This window comes from Pteronotus mesoamericanus, unplaced genomic scaffold (assembly GCF_021234165.1).
Source record: "Pteronotus mesoamericanus isolate MK-2021 breed Mesoamerican mustached bat unplaced genomic scaffold, CSHL_Meso_final contig_171, whole genome shotgun sequence".
Classification (NCBI taxonomy): domain Eukaryota; kingdom Metazoa; phylum Chordata; class Mammalia; order Chiroptera; family Mormoopidae; genus Pteronotus; species Pteronotus mesoamericanus.
Genome location: NW_026555070.1, coordinates 1,726,455 through 1,747,462, shown reverse-complemented (window position 1 = coordinate 1,747,462; position 21,008 = coordinate 1,726,455). Strand labels below are relative to the sequence as shown.

The window sequence follows — 21,008 nt, the reverse complement described above, 5'->3', positions numbered from 1 at the left end:
ACGGCCAGGTGGGCCGCGGTCCCCTTTGTCTCACCAGGAACAGCTAAATTTATCATGACCTACGACAGCTGGAAGGTCACCCAACAGCTGAGGGGGACCAACTCAGCCTAGCAGCATGTCCGGCACATCTGCTCCCCATGATTTAAAAGTGCTGGCTCCTTCCTGTGGCCCGTGAGAAAGCCAGCACCAGAGGGCAGCCTTCTCTCCAACCACAGCCAGGGGTCAGGAGAGATCTTTAACTGGGAGCTCAGTCATGCAGGGCTAACAAAACCGGTTCTTACAGGCAGGCCCTGCAGAGGTCTCCCGGATTAGGCTTTCCTGCCCGTCAGTTAAGTTCAAGCTTCTCAGGGTGAGGGGCATGGCAACTAGGCTCAGCTAGAACACACCGCTAGCCGTCCTCGTTAAACGGGTGTTCCAAGGGGCAGCCATGAGGGGGAAGGCGCAGAGCGCAAAACACAGGGTCGCTCGGGCTTCCTGGCCGCCCGTGGCCCCTCCGTCCTGCGCTCTGGGCTTCGCTCCCCCTCCTTTCCCGCCGCTGCCTGCCGCAGCCCCCACGCACTCCCACAGGAGACACGCACCGTTTTGTCTTTGGCTGTCATACCGGGACCAATGTTACCAAGGTCCTGATCCGAAAGTCCACATTGGGGGATAATATTCTTCTGTGTCCTTGCTCCCAGGATCAGGGTGCTCCTTTCCCAAGAATACATCTCTTTCTTTACTCATTGTTTTAACAATGTTATTTGGTCAAGTCATTTTTCTAGGTCTCTGTCTGGTTGTCACGCACTCCCGGTATTTATCAATAAATAGCACGACATCCTTATATTTGGAGAACATGGCATTTGGATGTTCATCTTGTGTTCGGGACTGCCATGTTATGTTGGCTAAAATGCAAAGGCCCATTTCCTTCCAGCCTGCTTGCTTCCGGGGGGAATGGGCGCTCCCCTACGATGGCACACGTTGCAGGGCGTGCTGTGGTTGGTCAGGAAGGGAGACCGGCTGACACAGACGCACACAAGGTGGGCAGGGTGAGGTGTCTTTGTCAAGGCGTCTGCTGTGAACCGCTTCGTGCACATCCCATACTGCAGCTCCACTTCTGCCAGCCGTCAGCCATCCGCTTCACCCAGGGAGCCCGCTGGAGTGTCCGTCACCTCGGAAGTGTCCCTAGCACCTTCTAGTGTATCTTTTCCATTAGAAGATTCTGTCTCCAAACCACCACTTACATCAACAGAGATTGCATCCCAGTAAGATAATGAAAGCACTCAAAACTTATCAAGAGAAACAAACCTCAAAACACCAATTCCCAAAGATAATGATCAAAGTACTGCTGAACTTCACGCCCAGCTTTCCCGGTTACGCCCACGCTCAGGCTGATGCCCAGGGTTAGGGAGAATGTGGCTCAGGCAGATGCAGGCCCACGGGCACAGAGAAGCCTGACTGGCCCTTCCAGACGCACCGACGGGGGCACTTGGTCCTGGCGGAGGTTTGCAGACGGGCAGCTCTCCCGTCTGTTTCAGAGGGACAGCCGCTTCATCCAGCCTGGAGTGCTAAGTGGTTTCTCCTCTGGGATATTTGAGGGGCTCCTGCTAGACGACTGAGCTACCAGCCCCCGTGGGTGTGCAAGGACAGGAGACAGGACCCCAGAAATATAACTCTGAACAAGAAAGTTTAAAAGAAGATACGAGCTATTTATATCGGTATTCAGATATCAACTCATAAAGTGAATACATGTATAGAATATGCCTAAGTGCGTTCTGGGAAAGAAACACAACTTTCAGATAGTGGTTTCCTCTGGGGAAGAAGCTGAAAGGGACTTTGAAGAAGATTTAAGAACACAGTGTTGCATTTATTAAAAATGAAAGTGAGCCCTGGTCAGGGTGGCTCAGTTGGTTGGGTGTTGTCCCACAGACTGAAACGTGGCAGGTTCAATTCCCAGTCAAGGCACATGCCTGGATTGCAGGATCGATCCCGGTTAGGGCATGTATGAAAGGTGACCGATCGATGTTTCTCTCTGTCTCTTCCTCCCTCCCTACTCTTCTCTAAAATCAAAAAGCATGTCCTTGGATGAGAATTAAAAATATTAAAAATAAAAGTGGAAGAACATTTTTCCTGCATGCTATTATTACCTGTACTCGACCTGATAAATTTGTGTTTGTCAAATCATTATACATCTTTTATCCAGTTTAAGTATTATAATTGGCCTCTAGAGCACTCATCTCCAGCCTATTTGATCCACTAATATTAAAAACATTTTGAGCCCTGGCTGGTGTGGCTCAGTGGATATACCAGCCTGAGAACCAAAGGGTCTCTGGTTCGATTCCAGTCAAGGCACATGCCTGGGTTGCAAGCCAGGTCCTCAGTCGGGGGGTGTGCGAGAAGCAACTGAGTGATGTATCTCTCGCATATTGATGATTCTCTCCCCCTCTTTCTCCCTGCCTTCTCCTTTCTCTAAAAATAAATTAATTAACTTTAAAAAAGTTTTTGAGTGTACATTAGTTTTTGTTTGTTTTTAATTTGGTTGTTTTTAATACTTGTATATTTTACTGTAATATGCACATATTGTAATAGCTAATTTTATTATTAATTATGTTAATTATGTATATCAGTGAGTACAACATAATGTATGCAACTTTAAGGAGGATGACACAAAAATGAATTAAAGCACAAGCTGTAATATTTTCCAAACCACAAAGTGTCTTCTAAAAGGACAAAAGCCCCTTTTTCAGGCCCTCTTTCCCAGAACTGGCTGGACTCCGTAAAACATGACTGACTCCTGTTTCATGAGCCTCTGTCCTCAGGGCTAGACAATTACGGGAAGCGCCCTGAAGACACAGGGGTTCCAGGCACTTAGGAAACAGGACGTGCCAGACAATAAACCCTGACCCTGCACCCAAAGACAACATGGAAACGGGCTGCAGCCTGCGGAAGACCAACTGGACACCCTGCTCTACAGCCGCCCCAGTTACCTAATGAAAGCTCAAAACCCCTGCATTTCACTGCTGGTGCGTTTCTCCACATCCAGCCCTTTCTCCCTCTCTCAGGAAAATAAAATATAAACTTTGCTCTCTTCATTTTCTTCTCTTTGTAAATTTTTCACAGCCCGCATCCCCAGCTACCCTAACATTTTAGTGGCCCATGTGGGGACATTCTCTATTTCTCCGTCTCCTCCACCTCCTGAGGCTTGCAACTAGGGCAGCAGTGGGCAGCGGAAGCTCAACCCACGCTTATCCCCTAAGCTTGGCTGTGCCAGGTTTGGAGAGAGGATTCTAATCCCTTCCCGTCTCTCTGGATTCTGTGGACAGCCTTCTCCTCACCCACCTTCATCGCCAGCATTTGGTAAGTCTCTCTGAATCTTGGGACATTAACATCCACCAAATCAGAAGCGACAGTACTTTAGTCCAACCCTAGTCAGAAACTCCGATGTCGGGTCTCTTGCTTTCCAGGGATTTGGCCTCTGGACAGATGCCTCCTGACCATTTCCCCTTCGAGGCTCCATCTTGTCTTATGACTCAGGGATGCCTGGCTCTAGGACAGGTCTTCGTGGTCAGTCTGCCATCCTTTTCAGGGATGCTCGGCTCTGGGGGCAGAGCTCAAGGTCGTCTGAGACCGGGAGCCCCTCTCAGACCTCCCCTCCCCTTGGCATGTTCTCGTCCCTGAGATGTCCTTCCCTCTCTTGTCATTCTCCTTGTGGGCAACACCCACCCAGCCCCACCCAAGGCCTCCCCCTTACGACACCTCCTTAAGAACCTGAAGGCTGCAGTTATTTACCAACCTCAAGCCCATGTACTTGATTTTGTGTTGCAATATAGCCTGGCCCCAATATAAACTGGGCGACCAGGAGGCTTGGCCCATGAACAGGTGTCTTAACTATGATACTATCCTTCAACATGACCTCATTGTCGCTGTCTTGATCCCTTCCTTACGTTTAGTCCTGAGAGGAGACAAGATTTCACTCTTCAGTGGGGATTCCAGGCCTCTTTTCGTAACTAGGCCTTTACGTTCAAATTTGCCTCACTCATAAATTTTTATCCATCCTTTCTCTGACCATTCTGTTTACCTCTCTCCCACCACCTGCCCACTCCCAGACTGTAAAACAATCTGAATCCTCCTCCTGGAAATCTGGAAGCTGCTAAATCCTGAGGAAAATAGGGAATTGGCGCTACTCAAACTCACTGCAGGTTGTGAAAGCAGCATCTGCCTGCCTCTCAGTGCAGGCGGAGTGGACTTTTTAAACTCAAGCCGCTCTTCCTCTCCTTTGCCCCTTCGCCTGGCTCTTTAACTCCCTCTCCATCTTTTTTCCTACTTCTCCTCCTCGACCTCTCCCCCGCCCCGCTGCGGACCGGGGTTCTCCCAGCCATTCCTGTTCCCGCGAGCCCCTGGAACCCCCTGCGCCCAGGACACGGCTCCCTCTCCGTGAGATCCAGCTCCCTTTTCAATGGCAGACCTCTCCCAAATGGAGGTCCACCTTGGCAGTTTTTGGGGGACAAATTTTGGGAAGATAATTCTTATCAAAAGGAGGAGAACCTTAGCTATATCTGAGCAAACCAATTTAATTTATTTCAGCTATTCTTTTCTAAATGAGTAAATTCTGGTAAAAGTTATTGAATACCGAGGTATTTTGAAATAACATGAAATACTAAAACATGATTTACTGGACAAGTCTTAAGTTCACCTACTTTTGGCTTTTTGTTACAAAGGGGCTGTAGAGTGGTTTTGAATCTTTTGATCGATGTCCTGTGCTTTGTTGGTGGTGCGTTTGCCAATAGAGGAGCCTATGTTCCTAAAGGTCATGAAATGTGTTCATAAAAGTCAATCTAGGAAATGCTGGTTGCTTACTTTTTGGTCATCATTGGAAACTGAGGCTTCTAAGAATTAAAAGTTTAAATTAAGTTGGGAAAAATAGTATGGTTTTAGTAATCGAAAGCATAAGACATGGAGATGCAATTTTGAAGAACAAGGATTGTAAGTCAGTTATGAGTGTTTCTAAATGGACAAGGAAGCTTGAGAAAGTTACAGAAAGGCTTGTGAAGGTTGTAGCAGTGTGTAAAAATTTTAAATTTGTAAAGAAAAAACTGCAGTCAGGCTCCGGTGCCCCTTCCTCCACCTAATTTCTCCCTGATGACACTCTTCGACTCTGGGGGCCCTGGCGTGGCTTTCACCCCTTTACCTCCCAGTCCTCTGTCTGAAGCGTTTACTTCCTGTCGCCAGATTCTGACCTTTCAGGGGCCACCGCGGCCCCCAGCCCCAGGCCCCTCCCTGCCGCTCGATTCCTTGGGCTGAGGCCCAGACTGTCCGTATTTCCACCACTCCTTCACGGTCCCTGACGCTTTCACCGAGCGTCTCAACAGGTCCTCTGCTTGGTACGTAAGACCTTCCATTCCCTTTTACGATCTCCTTAAAAGTTGTAAAAAGCAAATGAGAAAATCCCTATACTTTCTCTACAAAAATTAGTAATTCAAATTATGTGTATGGTCTTCATGTCTGTGGTCTTCACATGACACATGTTCATCTATGTGTTACCTGAGATGCGTGTTTTGCCTCCAGGTGACACATCCGGGTATAACATTGCATTGCACTGAAGAAATTAAGTACTAATATAAACTAAACACTATCCTATGGTTTGGACAAATTATTTGACATAAAAACCAGCTTTAAATTTGGCTAATTTTTTTATTACCGTAAAAATATATTTGTTTTACAATATAATAAAAGGTTATGTTATAATCTTTTAGTTAAGATTGTTTGACAACCCTCCCAAAGTTTAAATTTTTAAGAGACTTTTTAGCCAAGAAATAACTTTGGGTCGTTCTAATGGCACACCTCAAGGAATACCTCTCTCCATATAAAAAAGTCTTTGAATTAATTAGGACTATTTAATATGCTCAAAATTACATGGGAAGCTTTGCCAAACAGAATAATAATACCTACGTTCTATTTGTATACATATATTTTTTATCAAAATAGATGTTCTAGAAATTCCAATCTGCCCTAGGAAGAAACCTGCAAAAATTCAAAGCCAAGTGCGAACAGGAAGCTCTCAGGGGTAGCAGGTGCCCTGTCAGTGACACCAGACAAGCCAAGGGTGGCGGTTCCCTGTGGGGACACCGAGCAGGGGCACTCTGAGTATTTCTAACCCACAAGTCGGGAATTTATTAATTGTTTCCAATTCTCAATGCACACTTCCAATAAGTCATGTATGTGTTTGTCTTTATCTGTTGAGATTGTGTGTTAAATCTAAAAATATGGGCTTTATGTTGTTCTTTTATATCATCTCATAGTAATATAATTTACCAAGAAACTGTTATCTTGAAATATCATATCTTACAGAGAAACAAAGTTTTTTATTAATTGCATTTTAATTGAATCTATAACCATGGAATTTTAAGTTTTGTATTTATAAATAGTTGTTTTACTTTAATGCATTTGCAAATATATTACAGCTTTGGGAAAGTTCATTAAAATACTCTGACTTATTCTAAATTACAAGTATCTAAGCAGGTCCTATCTTTAAAGTAAATAAAGATTTATGGAACCCTAAGGAATAACTGGACTCATGGAAATACAGGCACATAGTCAAGACAAAATTAATTCAAAATATTGCTCATTTTAAAACTTTCTGTTTACCACATATAAGTAAACTTGTGTTTTTTTTTTCCTCTAGAGAAATTTGTAAAGAATACCCTCAAAAGCAATATTGAAGCATATATATTTTTCTCCCTACCTAAGCCCTCCAGAATTCGGCAACTCTTAATGAGTGTTATTTTCATGGCAATGTTTGTTTGCATAAATCCAATAAGAATCTGTTCTGTCTATAATAGCACCAATTTCCAAATGTGGTTTTGTTAACCAAGTCTTTGTCTGTAATGTCATGATCGAAGGAATCATGCCTGGACTCTGAATGTCACCAGAAAGCCTCAAGAAATTAATATTGACTTTTGAAGCCAATAAGAGCCCCTTAGAGAAGTGACCTGGTGCCTTGCCTGGTCATGTGGTTCATGGCAGTCTTTCCAGGTAAGGAATGAGGGTTGCTTTCCTGAAAGATGGCAAGAAAAGAACCTCAAGACATTTTGGGGATCTCAAGAACTTGAGGAATCTACTTAAACTTACAGGTTTTGCAGACAAAGCCCAGTGACAACTGTGTGGTTTGGCTTCTGTGTCCTGAGGTCTGATGAACGCTCAACTGGAAGGTTCCTTATGAAATATCAGCAAAGCAGATTCTAAAGAACATATATAATCAATTACTATTCTTGTTGTGTTCATGCAAATAATCAGGCCAAGTTGAAACCGGACTTAATGCAGTCTTTTTGATAAAATGAGGGTGATTTTAGGGAGAGAAACTGCTTTTCAATGGAAATCACAATGTCCAATTGTCACCCACAAACAATTAAATCTTAATTTTTCTAGTTATCTTCCAAGTTAATGTTTCATTTTTTTTCTTTCATCCCTGGATTTAGAATTATTGAGAACTACTGATGCAGCATCAGCCACACAGAATTTTTAATATATTTTATTGATTTTGCTATTACAGGTGTCCCAATTTTCCCCCTTTCTCCCTTCCACCCAGCACCCCCATTCCTTCCAGCAACCCCCCCCCCCTTTTAGTTCACGTCCCTGGGTCATGCAGAAAAGTTCTTTGGCTACTCCGCTTCCTGTGCTGTTTTTAACAGCCCTCTGTCTGTTTTGTACCTACCTATTTATACTTCTTAATCCCTGCACATTTTCCCCCCTTCCCTCTCCCAACTGATAACCCTCCAAATGGTCTCCATATCTATGATTCTATTTCTGTTCTGCTTGTTTGCTTACTTTGTTTTTTAGATTCAACTGCTGATAGTTGTAAATTTATTGCCATTTTAATGTTTATAGTTTTGATCATTTTATTCAATAAGTCCCTTTAACATTCCATATAGTAATAGTTTGGTGCTGATGAACTCCTTTAACTTTACCTTATCTGGGAAGCAATTTATCTGTCCTTCCATTCTAAATGATAGCTTTGCTGGATAGAGTTATCTAGGTTTTACTTCCTTGCTTTTCATCATTTTGAATACTTCTTGTCAGTCCTTTCTAGCCTGCAAAGTTTCTTTTGAGAAATCAGCTAACAGTCTTATGGAAACTCCTTTGTACGTAACTCTCTGCTTTTCTCTTGCCACCTTTAGGATTCTCTCTTTTGGCATATTAATTATGCCAAAATGTTATGGCATATTAATTATGATGTGTCTGGTCCTCTGTGTGTCCATCTTGTTTGGGACTCTCTGTGCTTTCTGGACTTGTATGTCTATTTCCTTCACCAAATTAGGGAAGTTTTCTTTCATTATTTTTTCAAGTAAGTTTTCATCTTCTTGCTCTTCCTCTTCCCCTTCCAGCACCCCTATGATTCAAATGTCGGTATGTCTGAAGATGTCCCAGAGGCTCCTTAGCCTATCTTCAATTTTTGTATTCTTTTTTTTTCTTGCTGTTCTGATTGAATGTTGTTTTCTCTTCCCTATATTCCAAATTATTGATTTGATTCTTAGCTTCATCCTTTCTACTGTTGGTTCCCTGTAGGTTTTTCTTCATTTCACTTAGTGTAACCTTCATTTCTGCCTGGGTCTTTTTTACGCTGCTGAAGTACCCAATGAGTTCCTTGAGCATCCTAATAACCAGTGTTGTGAGCTCTACATCTGATAGATTGCTTATCTCCATTTCCTTTAGTTCTTTTTCTGGAGTTTTGTTCTGTTCTTTCTTTTGGGCCATATTTCTTTGTGCCCTCATTTTGGCAGCCTCCCTGTGTTTGTTTCTGTGTATTAGGTAGAGCGGCTTTGACTCCTTGTCTTAGTAGCATGGCCTATTGTAGAAAAGTACACTGGTAGTTGGATGGGACAGAGCCTTAGGTAATCACCAGGATGGGGCAACCTGTGTTGCTATTCTGTGGCTCAGTGAGGGAGGGCTCAGAGAGGGGGCAAGCCGCTGCCTGGCCTCTGGAGTTTTGCCCAGGAGGAAGCTATATCCCAGCACTCACACTTCACTTTCTTGCCATATGGCACTGGTGCCCTGCCAGCTGTTTGCCCTGGTGATGAAGCCCAGAGGAAGTGAGTCTGCCTAAGCCCTGAGTCCATTGTAGGGCCTTTGAGAGGAGACTCCAGAGAATCCTGAAGTTTCTTCCACCATCCCAACCCCCACTGGCTTTTACAGCCAGAAGTTATGGGGACTTATCTTCCTGGTGCTGGAACCCTGGGCTGGGTGGTCTTGTATGGGGCTGGGATCCCTCCCTCCCAAGGGATCCCTCTTGATTTTTATCTACCACACAAGGATATGGGACTACCTGTTCTGTATCTTCACACCTTTTCACACCTCACCACGCATCTTCGCCCCTCCTACCCATCTGGATGAATGTGGCTTCTTTAATTCCTTGGTTGTCAGACTTCCATACAGCTAGATTTTCTGACAATTATGGATGATATTTGTTTGTAGTCTAGTTGTAATTTTTGTTGTCGTTGTGCTAGGAAGCAAAGCATAGCTACCTACACCTTCTCTTGACCAGAAGTTAAGGTTGTGGTTTTCATCACTTTGTCATCAAGTTTATTGATGTATGTAATTCTGCTTGCTTTTCATCATAAACACATGGAGGGCGTGTTTTTCCATATTTTAACAATATGTGTGAAGGTGCTTTATACATATTAAATAACTAAAACTTAACTGTTTCTCATCGGACATTATATCAATTAATGTACCCATCAATATTGACTGAATATACAATGTGTTTCAAGCCCTGTGCTGGATATCAGGGGAATATGAATTTTTAAAAAGGTATACATTTTGCAATAATGAACCTTGCTAGTGACTAAAAAACATAAGCAAACTCAAAAAATAAGTACAATAAGAAGTTTTAGGTGCAACTGCATAGAAATATTACGCTATTCCACTATGACTAAAAAGGGAAGAAAGAAGGAAATGAAAGATTTCAGAAAGATTTGAGTTGAGTTCAAGATTACAAATTGTTGTTGAGTTGGACATTATTCCAGGAGGAAGCAGCAGTCTGAGGACACAAAGGCTTGAAATAACCTGGCATCGTTGGTAAATGCTGAACGGTGTTGGCTGGAGCTCAAACTGCAAGAGATGGAGAGAAAAGAACGGGATAGAGGCTGACACCAGCTGTAGGTTGATCTTAGGTCAAGCAGTTTAGATAATAGAAATCTGTCCAGTGCTTTAACAAACTGGCAGTCATGTGGACAATTTTACAAAAAAATATCAAAAAAAAGATTTCAATGATTTTGTGGCTGGGTGAAAGGAATGAGATCTGAAATGGCAGGAAGGAAAATGAATGAAAGGATCCACTGACCTCCACTTTCACCTTCCACTGTCCCAGATCCAATGTATGTCTTTATCAACATAAAAATAAATGCATCTCACTGGTACTTTTGAAGAGAATGTTCTGATGAGAAAACTCCAAGTGAATTTTCTGCTTATTTACAAAAGTTTAGTATACAATATAAAGAGACCTGGAAGTCCAGCTCTTCCATCCACACTTAAGTAAAACAGCAACAGAAGACATAACCGCAGGGTTTCTAGTAAGAGCATCGAAAAATGTGAAACAACCTCAGGTCATTTCTATGAACACTTCTATCACAGTAATCATACATAGACAAGTCAAGATGCATGCAGGAAAGAAAAGAAAATTAGGGAAAAAAATATAATAGACACAAGGCAAGCAATAAGCGTGTAACCAACGTTTAATAGGTGTGGGTACATAGCGGAGTGGGAAAAGGAATACATGATGCATTTATGAGACATAGGAAGTGTAATTTACATGCTACTGAAATGAACATAAATCCTTAACTTTAGAGGAAAAGTTCTTAAAATTTTAAGGTCTTTAGAAGGCTGCATAAATAAAGCCAAGGTTGCCAGTCTCAACAGTTGTGTAGATCAGTATCTCTCCAAATCTCCTACCTCAAAACAGAACCCTGGTACACCTTCCTCCCTGTAGGAAGCCTGTGTGAGTTCTTCTTGGGAATTGCTACTGACCGGGTATAATCCGCACGGGCTTGGAAAGTCCTGAAGTGAAGGGACAGCCAGGCCTGCGTCTGCCGGTGTTGACCCTTGGGCACGGTCCTCTGAAGGCCGGGCTGGGGGAACTCCAGGCCAGCATCCGGACCTGACAGCAAACCAGGCGCTCAGAGAACAGACCCAGCTGTGCCTCTCCCGTAGGCGAGTTGGGGAGGTGCTTCCCTTACACAACAGAAAGCACGGCCTGGTTGTGAGTCTTTGCTACAGAAAGCTTCTGTCTGCTTTTCCTCTTTCTGGAGCAAAGAAAGGTGTTCTGGGCGGTTTAGGCTGCACTTATCCTGATAGAATGTCAGGATGGCAGCCTGTGCAGCTGCTCAGGGCCTCACCAGATGGAGGATGAGATGGGAGTCCCCTCGCCGGGTGATCACTGACTCCCTCACTAACCTTGGGAGATGGTTTCCCGTCCTCAAAACTGAGTGTCTCCATATATAGCGTAAGGGTATTAACAGTGGTTTCTCTATATTTCTAAGTCACGTTGCCATGAGGAATAGAAATCACATTCGCTGCAAACACCTGAGTATCTGCTGCGCGTCAACAATCCAGCCATGAGCTGCGATGCACAATGGGCTGGCTGCTCGCCAAATTCTGCTCCGAGGACCTGTCTGCTACAAACCCATTTAATTCTCTCCATGGTGAGATTCCTGGCCCTATCAACCCAGATGAGGAAACTGCAGATGAGAGTGAAGTAGTAACTGCCCCACGTGACTCTAGTGGCAGAGCCAGAAGCTGAGCCAGGTTCTCACATCTCCAGTCCTTCTCACAGTGCTGGCCTCCAGGCTCCTACTGAGATGAAGCGTTGGACATCATGTAACTGCTGTGCTACTGCCACTACCTTCTCAGTCATCTCTCCAGTGTGTCATTACAGGGCTTTACTTTCCCCTAAGCCATTGCGTTGGTGAAAATTAGTTATTTTATTGCAGCTTTGAGCTTCCCAGTCTATCTGGTCCTTTGGAGAGCTCTCAGCTCTCAGATATTTGTCTTAAATATTTAACCACTTGATGTTCATGTTGCAAGGCTGAAACAGGGTGTTGGTAGAGGTCCCGAAAAAAGGAGAGGAGTCCCCTACTAACTTGGCTTGGGGAATAGGAAAGCTTACCGCGCCTGCACGAGAAGCAGACAACCCCCCAAGAGGTAAGGAATTCTCTTGAAATACAATAAATCCTGCGAGACTAGGGCGTGAGTATTTAAACTGGGCGTGCGCAGCGATTCTCACTTTCGGACCGCAGTTCCGGATTGAAGGAGGGAGAGCGGGGAGCCAGGGCTGGTGGTGGTGGTGGTGGGAAGTGCGGGAGCCTGGCCGTGTGCCCGCGCCAGGAGAAGCAGGGGCGCGCAAGGGGAGCGCGCAACGGGAGCGCGCCCCACTGAACCGCAGACTTCGACTCCTTTTCCCGGGGGACGTACCCCTGACTGGCCCGGTCTGGCAAGGGGAGGCAGGACTGTGTGTGTTTATGGGTGTTTGGTTTTAAGGGACTTTAGGGCTTAAAAATAGAAATCTGCCTCCATTCTAAATCTATATAACTTAATAAATACTCCCTTTCCTTTTCTCCAACCTCTGGCCCTGGGAATTACGTTTTTCAGCGACAGGCAATAGAACCCCAAGTCCGTTCCAGAACCACAGAGCCTGGTGTTCTATTACACGACTGCAGGTAGAAAAGTCTCCCGGTGCCATATCGATTCTCACTTCAGACACGCGAATCTGCATGCTCTGCTCTGTGGCAAGGAGAGGACGTGGGATTGAATAAGAATATAGAGACAGGACCGGTGAGGGCAAGGTTCTGATAAATATTTTGGAGTCAGGAACGCTGGGAAAGGGGCGAGGGGCCCAGGAAACATAATCATGGGGAAGCTGGCAGATGCGATGCAGCCGTGCAGCTTCTGGTGCCGGGCAAATCCGGCCAACAGAGTAAAACCCGGCACGGATGATACCAACGTTTAGGGTTTAATCCCCAGGTGGTGTTTTCTGGATCAGGAGAGCGCATACCACAGGGCAATGTGGAGAGAGGGTTAGCAGTCCGGAAAATACTTCTGCTGTTTAAGAGGACACACTCTAAGCCAGTAGAACTAAGCATGTTTCTCTCCAATCCATGTACAATGGGTTTCCTGCTTTGATATTGTTAAATACTTAAATGGGGAGAAAGGGGCATTGAAAAAAATCTTATCATACTCACCCTTAAATCTGTTGAGATAAAGGCTTCATGTGTATTATTTCGAGCTGTAGTGTGAAGCCTGTGGCTGACCCTCCCAGTGAGAGCAGGTTCCCCTCATCCCCGCCAGGAGGAACAGAGAAGAAAATTGAACTGTGAAAGGGCTGGGTGACACAAATTTAATTCTTATCATAACCCAAGTTTCTGCTCGCCCAGGAGCGAAGGTTGATCTGATCTGAATGCTGTGTATCACTATTAAGGGGGCAAAAGTTAAAACATAGCTGTTTTAAGTCTATAAAACATAGGGAGAGGACCCTGTGTTTTCATAAATTCACCAAGGCAATGGGACTTTCTGAAGCCCCTCAGTAGCCAACCCCTTACAAACTCATGGTGTTTCTTCTTTGAAAATGCTTTACGCATTGACCTTTGCACCGCTCGATGGTGGCATTGGTCCAAAATGATCTGCTGCCAACTCACTGAAGATCCCTGAACCCCTGTCTGGAAACAGGAAATAAAAATTAAAATACCTTCTTAATATGCTCTAGAAAAGTAAAATTTTTTATTTAAAATGATTTTTAAGTCAACAAACTACACATTATAACCCAAATTATGGCTCACAGATGAAGCTGCTGCAAATGCTTTAGAATGCTGTCTCTGAACTAATAAAGTGAAAATTGTAATTTGGTGGCAACTGAATGAACTTCCTAACTTTATCCACCTCTCAAAACATGGGCATTTCCCTTTGGCTAACATCATAGTTCAACCAGAAGAATTCTAAAAAACATATTTAGTAACCGTCTTTCCAGATGATATAATTTTTAAATTTTGAGAAAATACTGAAAAGTAAAAGAATATACTTTTTTTAGAAAAATCCATATTTGGAGCAGTACAAATCGTGTAGTAGGCTAAAATGTTTTCCTCCCTTGATATCCAGAGAACAGCCATGATTCATTATGAACTTGCCCATTTCCCTGAGGGGCGGGTGCTTGCACACTCCAGAAAAAGGTCACAGGTTGGTCCCTTAGGGCCATCATTCCCCAGCAGGAAATAATTATTAAACACAATATGACCAAGGAGAGCAATGCACTGTAATCTCTAAGTCATGATTTTTATCAGTTTAAGCACTTTTTATAGCCTAGGAAATTTAAACGGTGTATCTGGAAGCACTCAAGACCTTTACTGAACACATGTGAACAGCCTTCCGTGCACGCGGCCGGCCAGCCCGTCATGAATCCTTCCTTCCCTGTCAACACTGCATGTGAAAACACCTGATAGTTTCTCATGAGAGTCCACAAATCCCGAAGTTCTTACCACTGATTAGCGGGCCCGGCATGATGGTCCCCGCTTGCTTCCTCAGTCGATTTGCTCCAGTCTTGCTTGTGCTTTGTTTGGTTTCACACTCCTCAGATTTCAATTGAATCCCTATACTTAGGCATTTTTAAACTGCCCTTCCCTAATATAACATAGAAATGTTCTCACATCTATCTGTCCTTCATACCGCATTCTTTAGGTTCCTTGTCCATACTGCCAATCAAAACAAATCCCTGTTATCATGCCCCTTATTTTACTTTTTAGCCTGTAGAAACAATTAGAAAATTGTACATCCTGTTTTTTAATGCCTGGCTTTTACCCTAGAACAAGCTATTGTGGTAATAGCTTGACAGTTGTACCTGTATCACTTAGTTGAGTGTCTCACAGAGCAGTTCTGCAACAAAATTTTTTGTTTGTATTTTTGGTATTTATCAAAAAGTGTGACCCGGGCTGGTGTGGCTCAGTGGGTTGAGTGCTGGTGTGCAGTCAGGGCACAGGCCTGGTTTGGGGGCCAGGCCCCCAACAGGGGGCACGTGAGAGGCAAGCACACATTGATGTTTCTCTTTTTCCCTCCTTTCCCTTCTCTCTAAAAATAAGTAAATAAAATCTTTTTTTAAAAAAGTTTGTACAAGCATTAACAAACTGTGAGGTAATGTGTTTTATTATCCAAACAATTCTCTGGTATGTGATGGCAAGCACTCATAGGCAGTACAAACATTTTCAATAGGCATCACTAAATTTTCTTGTTAAGGTGTCACAAACTCATGAAACATGTAATTATTTGCTTATAAAGCCTGTTTTCCCTCAATGATAATTTTGGCTAACTAGCACAGTGAACAATAATAGAAATTTCAAAATATCCCAATACAAGCAAGAGCTAAACCAATCACTTGAGAAGCAGAGTGGACTTCCAACCCTTACAGTAGGCACATGTCAGGAACACCAGGGAGACCGAGCTGTCTGTGATTGGAACTGAACAGACCCAAGCTTACCTTTTCTTCATAACTTAGAAACTGATGATCTGGACATTTTAAAAAACGCTGAAAGTATTTTTTTCAAACAAAAACAAAAACCAACTTTGTCAAAAATGGGTGGAAACCCAAACACCATTGATGTGAAATATAATAACTATTTTGTGCCCCTTAACAGATGAGGCATAAACCCTGGGACATTGCTAGTGATCACTTGTATACTTGGCTCTTTTGACAAAACAGCATAGGATCTAATTAGACTCCAGGGTGTTTTAGTGTTTAAACAACACAGACAACTTGCGTGAATTAAGACATCTGACGTCTGACCCCCGGCTTAAAAGCAGATGAAGTTCTGTCCTTTGTTTTATCTGATAAGCTGACCATTGCTGCTCCCTGGGACACACTGACTTCCAGGAACTCAAAATTGAAGTTATTTCCATATGACTCCAGGTAAAAACATAGCTTTCTGTAACATTCCTCTCATTTTTTCTGTTCTCATTAAATCCAGATCTAAACTTCTCTCAGTTAACCTTGAGGTAACAGATCACCCTCCATAGCTCTATATTTTTGCCCTCAGCATTATCCATACGGGAAAATGAATAGTCATACAGTCTATTAAGATATAAAGCAAAACCCAGTTCAGTGCAACTGTGGTGAGGTAGATGAATTTTACCATCCAGTCATTTCTGTGGAGTGTTTCAAAATAGAAACATTCTCTCCCCTCACCTCTTTATAACCATGAATTTACATAACAGTAAACTATAGGCTATTTCTATATTTTGTCTATATATGGGAACTTAAAGTTTTAATTTTAAATGGAAGGGAAAATAACAAAAGATTAAAAAACTTAAGAAGAGGGATGATGAGCTGGTATTAAACCATGCATCTCATAAAAACACGATGAAGTACATACTGCTTCTCCTCATTGTACAAAACTTGTCCAGGGTCACAAAGCTGGAAAATGGCATGCCTGGGACTTGACCCCAGTATATATCTCACTGGAGAGTCCGTGCGCTGCTCCTTTGGTGTTATTCTATCACATCCGTACAAATGGAAAATGTGGTCACAAAGGTTAGGGAAACATCTATATGTCATGCAGTTTTGTCAACTCTACTGTGTTGTTCCTGTTGATAATTCCCGATAATTCCTGTTGATTTAATCCTTGCTCTCTGTGCTCCTTTATTATATTCTACTGTTGTGACATTTTTTATTTTTCCTCTTCTATTTGCCTCTACTTTCTGTTTTTTAAGTAGCACAAAACTGTTTTAAATTGAAGGTAGTACTAGTGTTACTGTTACCAAACAAATGGACCCGTTGGCGGGGGCGGGGGGGCACCCAGATGCTGTTACCAAAACAACGACACCCCCTTCCCTGGGGTCCCTTGGTTGTAGGTCCTTTGCCCGCCACCCTTGGAATTATGGCTCTGAATGGCAGAGTTTGGTGAAAAGGAAAAGAACTATTTATTCAAAAGTTATGCAGGTTTGATTAATGGCTAAATGTCACCCATAAACCTCAAAATCCCTTCAAAACACCCACCAACACACACAGTCCTGCCTCTCCCTCCTTGTCCAGTCAGGCCAATCAAAGGTGCCGTCCTTCAGAACAAAAAGAACAGAGTCCGGGGCTCGGCTGGGCAGGCCTCTCATGGTTCCCAGCACCAGCATCTCCGCGATCTCCAGCTCTTAATCTGTAACCATGTGGCACCTTCTCATGGCCCGCTAGCAAGTGTCCTTTCGTCCCTTTTCTTCCCACGTGGTATTTACATTGTTCCCCAGAGTCTGTCTCTCCTCTCCCAGTTACATTCTGTTTTAAAAGTTTTTGAGACCTTCCCGGTTAGCCTTGTTGAGATGCAAAATAACTGTCTTTGCATATGAGGTCTGAAGCCATCCTGTTATTGACATGCAAAGTGACTCTCAATGGCCCTGCTCCAGGTCTCCTATCCCCCCCTTGGCGGCCCATCCTGGGGCGGGGAGAATATCTCGTATTTTTCTTGGACACCCCAAGTTCTGGACCCCATTACAAATACCCTTTGGGGGGCCCTCGCTGTGCCCCGTTACAATAGTAACTTAATACTTGAGCTTGGCTTAAATGATTCATAGGTAACTCTTAACTGTTTTTTAAGTGAATAATTTAAAAAAAAATTTAAGTTCCCCTTAGCGAGTCTCCAGAACTGGTCCTAAGAACTACTGGTATTGATTCTGTAAGAACCTATGATTCGGCTTGCTGTGCACAGGCAGAGGCGACCCCACTGTTTGGTTCCTGTGACAGCTATTTATACTTCATTGTGTGTTGTTCAGTTCGATCTAGATGTTTTTTTCTACCCATACCCAAAAGTAGTTACACTCTAGCAAACCCAACTATTGTTTCTTATCTTTTAAATTTGTAACAGTCTATCATGTTCATATTCTAAATGAGAAGCAAAGGCGGAATATCCTTCTGGGAGAAGCCCGAACTGCTAGCTAGGGGCTCTGCAAGCTGAGCGAGCGCGCGGAGAGGTGAGCGCTCCAGGCCTCTTCGGTCAGACGGTGAGGACCCACCACATTCGCGGATAGCAAGATGGGCTACAGGTCCCGACCCATCCTCGGTGTGCAGTGCCCCTGGATGGTCCATGGTGTTCCAGATGGGGGCAGCACGGATATAACATCTCTAAGAGGTTGTCTGTTGAAGACACGTACTCAAATATTCAATTATTTTCCTGTCTTATATCCTCTTTCTTAGCACCTTTATTGTGACCTTGCCCTGCCTGCCTCCCTCCCCCGCATGCAATGAATGTTTTTAAATGAGATAATTATTTTAATCCACTCATCCATGCTTCGATTGTTTCCACCAAAATTTACTTCACATTTGAAACACTTTTGTATAAACTTATATAAAACTTAATAACTATATTACTGAGGGGAGGGATCTGGTCTTACTAATCTTTTTCACTTCTCTGTAGTAATAAATACATTCTGAATTAAATCAAGTATTAAATAAATAAATCTTATCCAGACATTATTAAACAACTTTCATTCCTTTGTTATTTCCTGTCCCAGAAAATAAAGGCATGGCCGTAAACTTGCCTTCGGCTAGATCTCGTGATGGCAGGAGTCAGACTGAGTTTACTGTGAAAGCCAGTGCAGTGCCCTGCTATCCTGCTAACACAGAAGGAAAAGGAGCAAGAACTTAATCTAGGCTTGGACAGGACATAAGAGCAACCTGAAGGAAAGATGTGTGGCCTAATTTTTGAGAGAGAAATCAGCCAAAAACATGGGAAGAGAAAATATATAGTGTCCACGAAAAAGAATGAGAATGAACAAGTATTTCAGAAAAGAAAAAAAATCATACTGGGTGTCTGCATGTAGTTTTGTGAGACTGGGGTATGGAGACGGCATGAAAGGGCAGTGGCGGTCGAGGCGGACAGTCCTCAGCCCACGCAGGATATTGAAGAAGTTCTAGATTGGAGCATGTCACATGATTGTATCCTGTAGAAATCAAGTTGCCTCTCTTGTTTAGAAATTTCCCTTGTCCTGCCAATTTGACAGAGCCTGCATGGCATCCCGGTGGCCTCCAGCTCGGTTTTGATGCCCTGCGGTCTGTGAGCGAACAACGGGGGGAAATGGCACGTCCAGGAGGAGGCCCGGGCAGCTGGGCACGGACAAGCAGCTGCCAAAGACTCAGGACAGGGCATTTAAAAGACATCAAAGACCCCTGCTCCAAAACTGCCCAGCTCCGTGTCCTTGGGCGATTCGCTTACCCTCACTGTTCCTCCACCTGTAGAACTGGGATGTATACAAAGTGCCTTCATCATAGACTTGTTGCAAAGATTCACTATATCAATATATATAAAGCGGTTAGGTCCTGGCACAAAATCAGCACCAGAAAAGTGCTCACTATTGTTGATTACCATTGTAGGTGAAAGTTTCAGCCAGGACTTCTAGAAAAAAGACACATCCCCTCTTGCACAGGGCCCCAAAATAAAACCAGTGGATCTTTTTCCAGGGGTGGAGAGTTATTAAGAGCCACTGATAACTCAGGTTTCCCCAGGTTCAAGCCTGTCTCCCTTGCAGCTCAGCAGTGCCACCTGCAGCACATAAGTTGTATACACACTTCCATATAAAACGGAAACCATTGACATTAAAGGGCAGAGAGTAAAAAGAATAACGTTTATGACAAATTCAGAGGTGAATTTCTTTAATATGTGCCCCTACAATGAGCAGAAGATGAGAAGATGTCCACGAAAGATGTCAAGAAGACACTTGAAGAGCAGTGCCTAGAGAACAAACAGATATGATTTTTTTCTTTTGCCTGCAAATTCAGAGAAAAATCAAACCTGCTAAACCCCAGTCTTGTTGAGGAGAGTGTCAAGGGATCTTTATGAATCGCTGGGGCTTCAGAGATTATACAGTCCTCTGGAGAGTACTTTAGCGGTCTGATTCAATTTAAAGTTTATTATGTTTTAAGTTTAATTTTTGAACAAATAATACATTCTGACTGTTCAAAATGCACGGAATATGAAAAGGATATGCACTGAAAACTCTCCTTCCCACCCCTCTGCTCTGGAAACCCAAGTACCACTGCAGCCAGTGCTGGTGGTTCTGGTGCAAATATTCAGAGATGTTTTTATAAACAACACAAATTGTACATGTTCTTTTCATCCTTTCTTACATAAAATAGAGCATGTTGTAACTTGGAGCATTGATTTCTTTGCATCTTAGAGATTTTCCCATACCATTTCATACAGACTTTACTCTTTGTATTAATTAATTAAATTTCTCAATCACAGTTTACTTCCAATACCATTCCATACCAGTTTTAGATGTACAGCAAAGTAGCCAGAAAACCATGTACTTTGGTCTCCCTGCTGCCCAAGAACCTACCTGGCCCCACACCATTATCTTGACATTATTGATGGTGTTCTGCATGCTGCAATCCACGTCTCTGTGGCTATTCTGCACCTACCGATTAATCCCTTCACCTTATCCACCCAGTTCCCTTCCCCTCTGACAGCTGGCAGTCTGTTCTCTGTACCTATGAGTCTGTTTCTATTTTGTTTTTTTAATTTGTTCATTAGATTCCACATATAAAGTGAATTCATGTGATATTTGTCTTTCTCTAACTGGTGTATTTCACTTAGCATAACACCCTCTAGGTCCATCCATGCTGTTGCAAAAGGTAAGATTTCTATTTTTTATGGCCAAGTAGTATTCCATTATATAAATATACCACGATTTTTTATCCACTCATCTACTGATGGGTCCTCAGATTGTTTCCAAATATTGGCTGTTGTAAATAGTACTGCAATGAACATAGGAATGCATATATTTTTGTAAATTAGTCTTTCAGTTTTCTTTGATGAGGTCTATATGACAAGGTCTGGAAAAAGTACAGCCATTGTTAACATAACGAGAACAGTTTGTGCAACATCAATGCAACCTGGCAGCCAAGGAGAGTGGACTGGAATGCACATGCCTGAGCAGTGATAGCTTCACTGTGCTAGTCAGTGGGCACAGTAGCTGCCATTGAGTGAGGATGTGTCCTGTGTGGCTATTGCACTCAAAATGAC

At 43.3% G+C, this 21,008-nt stretch overlaps 1 pseudogene; it reads right to left on the bottom strand.

The window, feature by feature from the left end:
- Positions 1-222: 222 nt before the first annotated feature.
- LOC129064981 (set1/Ash2 histone methyltransferase complex subunit ASH2-like) lies at positions 223-5,550 on the bottom strand (annotated as a pseudogene).
- Between the last annotated feature and the right edge of the window lie 15,458 nt (positions 5,551-21,008).